We start from the raw sequence: 8,756 nt of genomic DNA, 5'->3' as shown, positions 1-8,756 counted from the left end.
CACACACACACATATATATATATATATATACATACACACATATATATACTATATATGAAGCATACGTACATACATATATATATAATATATATATATATATATATATATATATATATATATATATATATCTAAAAAAAGGAGCCCATAAAAACACAAAACATAGAGAGAAAAGTACTATATTTCAGAGACTGCTGTCTCTCTCTTCAGGTATATGAATGACAAAAAAGGTGGTATTTATACCAAGAGATCCTTCCACAGGTAAGCCAAAATATATATATATATATATATATATATATATATATATATATATATATATATATATATATATATATATATTTTTTATTTTATTACATATATATGTATATATATGATATATTATACAATAATATACTATGTTTTTTTTAAGTAACCCAGGGATATTAATAATAATATCATTGATTATCAAAACAACAACAATGATAACACTAACAATTACTATTATCATCATTATTATTATTATTAGTAATACTATCAGTATTACGCCAATCGTAAAACTTTAGAGCGTGCGCCCATGAAAAAGAATATATAGGAAAAAAATAACCCAGCAAACATTCCACTATGTTTTCCTCCAAAACGGCAACAGGACGTCCTATTTCCAGAGCTCGTTTTCTCAAAGGCAGCTCGACGTTTTTCCACACTGCCAGGATTATCGTTTTGATGCTGCTTTCCACTATTTCAATTTATTTTAGTATTTTTCTTTTCCTTTTTCCTTTCTTGTCACTGCTCGCTATCTTTATTGTTGGTTGAAATTTGTTGGTATTTAATGTCAGGTTTTGTTTTATTATTACACATTAGATGCTATTTTCAGCTGTTTTTCGTCTGTGAATTTATTACTGCAAAGTACTGAGCATTTTGCTACAGATATTTCAATTAAGTTACATTTTTTTTTTTTTACATTTCTTTCAAAAATAATCTTTGGTCTGTTATATATACTGACCATTTTTTTAATGATAAAATCAGTCCTATATGGTTTGCAGATGCTACTAGTATTTCAATTACTTTACTTATTTTTTGTGCCATTTTTCGCAAAATTAATCTTGGACGGTTTTATACTGACTGTTTTTATTGATAAAATCAGTCCTTTATGGTTTGCAGACGCTACCAATATTTCAATTAAGTTACTTATTCTTTCAGCAATTTCTTTCAAAAATAATCTTTGGTCTGTTATATATACTGAACATTTTTCTAATGATAAAATCAGTTTTTTTTATTATTTTCAGATGCTACCAATATTTCAATAAAGTTACTTATTTTTTTGTCATTTCTCTCAAATATAATCTTTGGTCTGTTTTATAAATTGACATTTTTTTTTTCAATGATAATGAGTCCTTTATGATCTACAAATACTTCCAATCCCTTTGACTTACTTTAGTCTTGGCAAATTTTCTTGGATAACTCAACATCCTCGACCTGCTTTATCTATTGACTCTTCGTTTCAAGGTAATCCGTTTTTTTAGTCTTCTGTAAAAGATAACTATTGAGATGTCTTTGTCTGTCCGTCCGCACTTTTTTTCTGTCCGACCTCAGATCTTAAAAACTACTGAGGCCAGAGGGCTGTAAATTGGTATGTTGGCCATGCACTCTCCAATCACCACACATACCAAATTGCAGCTCTGTAGCCTCTGTAGTTACTAAATTATTTCAGGTTCAAGGTAGCCATAATCGTGCCTCTGACACCACTGTAGGTGACAGTAGCTACCCAGGCCAGCACCGGAAGCTGCTGAGAATTTCATGGGCCGTGGCTGAGTGTCATACAGCATTAGACGCTGTACAGAAAACTCGATTGTGCCGACTTTTTTTTTTTTACATTTAATAAATAACATATACTTCCAATTCCCTTGATTGTACGTTAGTTTCGACTGAAAATAATTATCTAGTAAAATAGAGCAACTGTCTTTAATACGTATAAAAAATAAAATAAGCCGAAAATAAAGAAAATTTGGTGAATCTTATTTTAAAATATATATATATATATATATATATATATATATATATATATATATATATATAGTATATAAAATATATAATATATATATTATATATAATAATGCATATATGTAACGGTGCACATATACAAATATATATATATATATATATATATATATATATATATAATATAATATAATATATATATATATATTATAGAAATAAGCACAATTAAAGACAAATTAAAGATATTTCCAAAACAGAAGAGATTAGCAGAGACCGCTCGCTACATTTAGAAAAGAAATATGTGTCGCGAATAAACAATGGCAATTTAAATCATTTTTTATTCATGAGCTTTATCTTTTGTTCTTAGTATTACTGCAATTTATGATCACCATATCCCTAATGAGTATCATATCCAGTAATTGTTGAATTAAAAGTGTGTAAATAATGACCCGTAATTTAATATTACAAAGAGAAATGGAATCGCGTTAAAAAATATGGCCGATGACGGCAATTACATCATCTCAGGTGTCACGCTCTGAAAAAATTGACAGTGACGTCAAAGCATAGAAAACGCGAAAATAAAACCGGACGAAAACGATGTGGCATTTAAGATACGATACAAAATGTTTGTTTTAATCTGTCGTTTTCCTTTTCAGCGGAGAGGGGACAGAAATGTTCATTAATTAACGCGTGAATGAAATGAATACGCAGGAGAGAGACAGAGGACGATTCCCCTTAGAAAAATATGAGCTGATAATTTCTTGTTTATGTGTGTTGCGATTTCTAAGAGGGCATTGTGGCTATTACAATTACATATGTATCTGGAAAACAACGACAGGCAGATTCTATACAAACAACATACAAACTATTAATATTATAACTTATATATATATAACTATATATTATCATATATATCATAATTAATAATATCTCATTTTGTTAATTGTGACTTCCATACGTAGTGATGGGGAAGAGAAAATATTATCTACGACTACAATTATTTTCAATATTTTTCTTTTGCTTACCTTTGCTTACCTCTCTCTCTCGCTCTCTCTCTCTCTCTCTCTCTCTCTCTCTCTCTCTCTCTTATTACAAGTTTCCAATCAAATCCTTCGGGCCCTATGATAGATGATAAGTCATTCCAGTGGTCTGGTTTAAAACTATTTTGATGATTCTCTCTCTCTCTCTCTCTCTCTCTCTCTCTCTCTCTCTCTCTCTCTCTCTCTCTCTCTCTCTCAAAAGCGAGGGAATGTTACAGTTGGCAGGTAGTGAATGCAGCCGTTCGCAACAAAAGGATCTGAACGCTTATGTTAACACAAGTCCATTTGTTTGAACAGGAAGGTTCTACTTATATGTCTTCACTGACAGAATTGTATATCTATTGAAAAAATATGTAACTTTAGGCTTATTATTACTTATATTATATTCATAATATGGCTTATTATTACTCATATTATATTCATAATATTAATAACAGTTGAGGGATTTTAAACAAATACTTCTCGTAAGTGAAGATAGATGTCACGATGGATATTATTGCATACGAAGGATTGCCATGCCAAGAAGTTTGGATACCTTCTCAAAACAGGTTTACCAAAACATACCCGAAACCATACACTCTCTCTCTCTCTCTCTCTCTCTCTCTCTCTCTCTCTCTCTCTCTCTCTCTCTCTCATACGCATGACACGCTTGTGAAGAAAATACAAAGTGAAAAACCAATGATGTCAACAAAAGAAATTAAAATTTTTTCTTGGGGGGTATGTGAAATAAACATTAAACAGAAGAGAGAGAGAGAGAGAGAGAGAGAGAGAGAGAGAGAGAGAGAGAGAGAGAGAGAGAGAGAGAGATTTATAATCAATGAAACAAAAATGTCCCCTACATCATAGCGGCTTAACAGTGGTAAATTATTTAGCGATCATCTCTCTCTCTCTCTCTCTCTCAATTGCAGTTCAGCAGTTTTATCTTTCGCTTTCCTCGGCTTTCTTAGGGAATATGTATATGCTTATATTTATCCATACGTACACACGTGCGCTCGCTCTCACACACACATTAATAATAATAATAATAATAATAATAATAATAATAATAATAATAACTAAAATAATGATTTTTTGCAAGAGTGATCCTAAGGATGATAGAAGCGTCAGCTCTCGTCCTAAGGATCTCCCTAATAACCCTGAGGTTGATCGAAGCTCAGGCTTTCGCCCTGAGGACGACCTAGTGGCACGCCCTTCGAGGGGAACTCCACCATCACCGATAACAATGAGGCTGCGCCCACGAAGAGGACAGACAATCAGAAGCCGTTCCCCTGATGACATTGTTCGTGACGCCACGGGTATTGCCCTATGAAAAGTGAGGCACTAGACTCCTCAAGTCACTCGAATGCAATCAATAGTGCGAATCCATCCGAAACATATAGCACTTCGCGATCCCGTCCTGATGAAAAATGTAGACGCCTATAGGAAAAACCAGAAAAGAAGAAAAACGTAAGAAATACCGTATCGACCCCTGACGACTACGGCCTGTTCCCGACCTACGAGACACACCTGTTGCCGACCCCCAGCCTGTCCCTGATACCCCGTCGCCTTTGATGACACCAGCCCGAAATTCCGTTGACGACCTACCGCACGATGAATACTGGACAGCTGCTTAGTAATTTTGTATGAATTCAATTCTGTGAGTTCTGCCATTATTTTCAATAAATAAAAATAGTATTAATATAAAAAATAAAATCAATAAAAATAATTATGTAAATTATAAAAAATAAGAGATAAAAAATAATAATAAAAGTAAAAATAAATATAATGCACATAAAAATCATAAAAATAAAAATGAAAATAATGAAAATAAAATAATAATCTATAAAAATAAAAATAATAAAAAAAATGCCCAAAAATAATCGTACCTGATTGAAATAAAATAAAAAATTAAAAAATGAATAAAATAAAATATAATACCTATAAAATAAAAAAAACTAATAAAACAAATAATATAAACCTCCAAAATTATAGAAATGAAAAAAATTTTTAAAATAAAAATAAATTTAATAAAATAAAACAAAAATAAAAATGATGAACAATAATAAATAAAAATATAAATAATAAATATAAAAATTATAAAATAATTCCAAAATAATACAATAACTTATAATTAAAAAATTACTAATAACCATAAAAATGAAAATAAAAATACTAATGAGAATATAAAATAATAATAATTAACAGAAAACTAAGAATTTCTTTCTATAATAATAGTAGTATTAATATAAAAAATAAAAATAAAATTAATAAAAATAATTATATAAATTATAAAAATAAAAAAATAAAAAAAATTATAATAAAATAAAAATAAATATAATGCATATGGAAAAAATTATATAAATAAAAATAATAATAATGAAAATAAAATATTAAAAATAAAAATAAAAATAAAAACTAAATAAAAATAATAATAATATAAAAATAAATAAAAAATACTAAAAATATAATGAAAAAATAAAAACAATGATAATAGATTGAAATAAAAATATTCAAAATATAAATAAAAAAAAAAAAATAGAAATGATAAAATAATGATAATAAAACAAAAAATAAATAATAAAAATAAAAATCTAAAAAAATAAATAAAAAATAAAAATAAAAAAAATTATATAAATTATAAAATAAATATAAAAAAGATAAGAATAAATATAGTTCACATAAAAGTAAAATAGAAATAAACAGAATAAATAAAGATATTAGAAAAATAAACAATAAAATTAATAGAAACAAAATAATAACAAAAATAAAAATAAAATGAAAATAAATTGAAATGATATATAAATAAAATTAATTAAATAATCATGATGAAAGTTCAAAATAAAACTAATACGAATAGATATAAAATAATAAAATAATAGCAATACTTTGATAATAAAATTTCATTATAAACAGAAAAGTACAAAAAAATAATAATAGAATAAAAATGTAATACAATTAAAACAATCGTAATGATATAAATTGAAAATAATAATGATAATAATAATAATGATAATTATAAAGATAATAGTTATAAAGATAAAAATAGTAAAATAATATGTAATATCAAGAGAGAGAGAGAGAGAGAGAGAGAGAGAGAGAGAGAGAGAGAGAGAGAGAGAGAGAGAAATATAATGACTATGATGACTATGACATCATAGTTTATCTGTAAAAAATTAAATATAAATATATATACTGATCTTCACTCTGCCTGTGTAAATGGCCTCCATAGGCGCTTCTACTACTGACCCTGTTTTAAGTTAGTGTTAAGAATAGTCAGAATCCAGGGGGGTTATTTTTCATAATAAAGTCGCCCGTCCTCCGATTACTACCAGAATCGTAGGACGCGCGACCTTATTATGAAAAAATAAATAAATAAATAAATAAATAAATAACCCCTCTCCACAGGTACGAAACCCCCTGAAGCAGACGCATGTGGTGTACCAGTATACATGCCCAGTCCGCGGTTGCAGCGGCGCCTACGTTGGTATGACTTCTATTCGCCTGTCGAAGAGACTCATGCCACGCCCAAGAGGGGGCTATCAAGAATCACGTCGGCACCAGACATCAAGAGGCCATCTCCCAGGATGTCATCATCCAAAACACGAAGATCATCGGGAAGGCCCCTGATGCCCGTCGGTTACGCCTGCTGGAGGCGCTTCTCATCCAGCAAGTAAAACCTACACTAAATACGACGCAGGAAGAATTTCTCCTCCCTGTGAGTATGAGAAGACCTGCCACCAACAATGACACCACCGAGCACGACAACTCCACGGAAGACAACGCCCCCGAACGAGGTACTCCTGCAGCCAACGAAAATCAAATTAGCTGTGACGTCCCGCAGCGTAGCGAAACGCCCATCAACGTAAACGCGCCGCTTAGGAGGTCTAGACGGCTGCAGGCTCTGCAGCATCGCAACCATCAACGCGGAGAAAGTGGCTTGAGACCCGGCTCAAGCCACCAATGAAACCGAAGACCTACCACCACCAGCCAATAGTAGATCAGCATGGGGCAGACCCCCGGCTGTCAGCCCCAAATATAAAGGAGGACGGAGACACCACTCCAAGACCATCGTGAGTGGGTAGAAAAGAACTCACCGTCTGCCAGATGGTATAAGACATCGACCGATCTAGTGCCTCCTCCCATAGACAGGCACACACCAAGAAAACTTGCTGTGATCATCCACAGACTCAGGCTAGGATATAAAGCCTGCTGGGAAATTGTGGAAAACAGTGTCAGACCATGTGAACACTGTCAAGAAGAAACACAGCAACCACTCCTTCACTACCTGCTGGAATGCAGAGAAACAGCACAGGTAAGAGGTGCAGCACAAAATGAATTACTTGCACAAGATTCTGAGCATGCAGCTGCCACAGTCACAAAGACAATCATTGAAAACTTAGAAGAGCATGCCCAGGTGCTCTACAACCTACCTCCACCAAGGTAAAGAAACTCATAAGTGACATCAACCACCCTCATCACATCCCCTCACTGTAAGGCTCTATCCACATCATCCACTATCATCTTTTAAACTCTACCTACAACTGAAATCCTCCTGCAAGGACCCAAGGGAGTAAAGGGTTGGACAACCCCACCTGCACCGCTTCTCCGATATTCGAAAGCCTTACATTCTTTCAAACTTCTACTATAATATGACATGATGGCCCTCTCTTACTGACACCATCATCCTTCCCCTGTCCACTCCTATCTCTACAACTAAAGATATTTCCATTTTCAAAAAACTAACCATGAACCTAATGAATTTTTTCAGATCACATACGGGCCGAACAAGGGAAAGGCCCGTGCCAACAAGAAGTGTTGGCTTAATACAACAACAAAAACAACCACTCCAAGATCAGTCCACCCTCAGCTTCCCAGCCCGAAAATGTCTGGCAGCTCCAGCCGAAATCTCGCTTACTTCAAGAGAGAGAGAGAGAGAGAGAGAGAGAGAGAGAGAGAAAGAGATATCGTTAATGACTTTGATGACTATGGTATCATAGTTTATCTGTAAAATTCAAATATATACACCAATTTTGACTGTATTTGATCATGACCTCTATAGGCGTTCTACTAGCCTGTCTAACTAGCACAGAAAAAGCCTATTCGGAAAATAGAGAAGAATGTCTACAAGTGTTGCGCTGCTGAAGTAGCCATTAATTTTAATAAACTAATAATAACAATAATAATTCCTTATCCTTGCAGAGGAAATAAAGTTTCTACTTTCTCAGAAGCCATCCATCTTACCTTTGAGGAAGTGAGCATTTTGGTGCCGGGCATCGGGCATCAACAGATGAAACCAGCTTATGTAAAAGCCTTTTGTGGTGCAGTAAGATCGTAAGATTAGTAATCCCCTCTGTTGCTCTAACGAACGACTTTACCCTCGGGAACCTGATATAAGGAAATGACAATATTAGTCGTCTATACACAAATCGACATTTATTTCGAGTAAGAACGTTTTTTTGACATTCTTCCGAGACATTCAGTTGTCAGAAAGATATGTAGTACATGACCATATTTCTTCTAAACTACATTCTTTAACAAGAAAAACATCATCTTCGTTTTGATAAGCAGATAATGCGACGGAGATTTGGTCTCATGGTTGTGATCAAATTTAATAAAGAAAAAGAAATCCTTATAAAATATTTGTGTCCTAAAATCTATCCCATATAAGCATCATCAGCCTGCTGTTTTGGTCTTGTATAACAATCAAGTAGCTTTGACATATTAGTATGGTTTAACTCTACTGTGGAGCTAGCTATATAATTGTCA

General features: G+C 32.5%; 1 long non-coding RNA gene across 1 annotated transcript in view; it reads right to left on the bottom strand.

Moving 5' to 3' along the window:
• Window positions 1-8,370, bottom strand: part of LOC135222150 (uncharacterized) — a 63,254-nt gene extending 54,884 nt beyond the window's left edge. The window contains exon 1 of the long non-coding RNA XR_010316173.1: window positions 8,232-8,370. This is a non-coding gene — a long non-coding RNA (uncharacterized LOC135222150). The remainder of the gene's footprint in view (window positions 1-8,231) is intronic.
• Window positions 8,371-8,756: the final 386 nt, after the last annotated feature.

This window comes from Macrobrachium nipponense, chromosome 3 (assembly GCF_015104395.2).
Source record: "Macrobrachium nipponense isolate FS-2020 chromosome 3, ASM1510439v2, whole genome shotgun sequence".
NCBI classification, from domain to species: domain Eukaryota; kingdom Metazoa; phylum Arthropoda; class Malacostraca; order Decapoda; family Palaemonidae; genus Macrobrachium; species Macrobrachium nipponense.
Note: the sequence above shows the minus strand (reverse complement) of the source record. Positions and strands in the feature narration are given on the sequence as shown.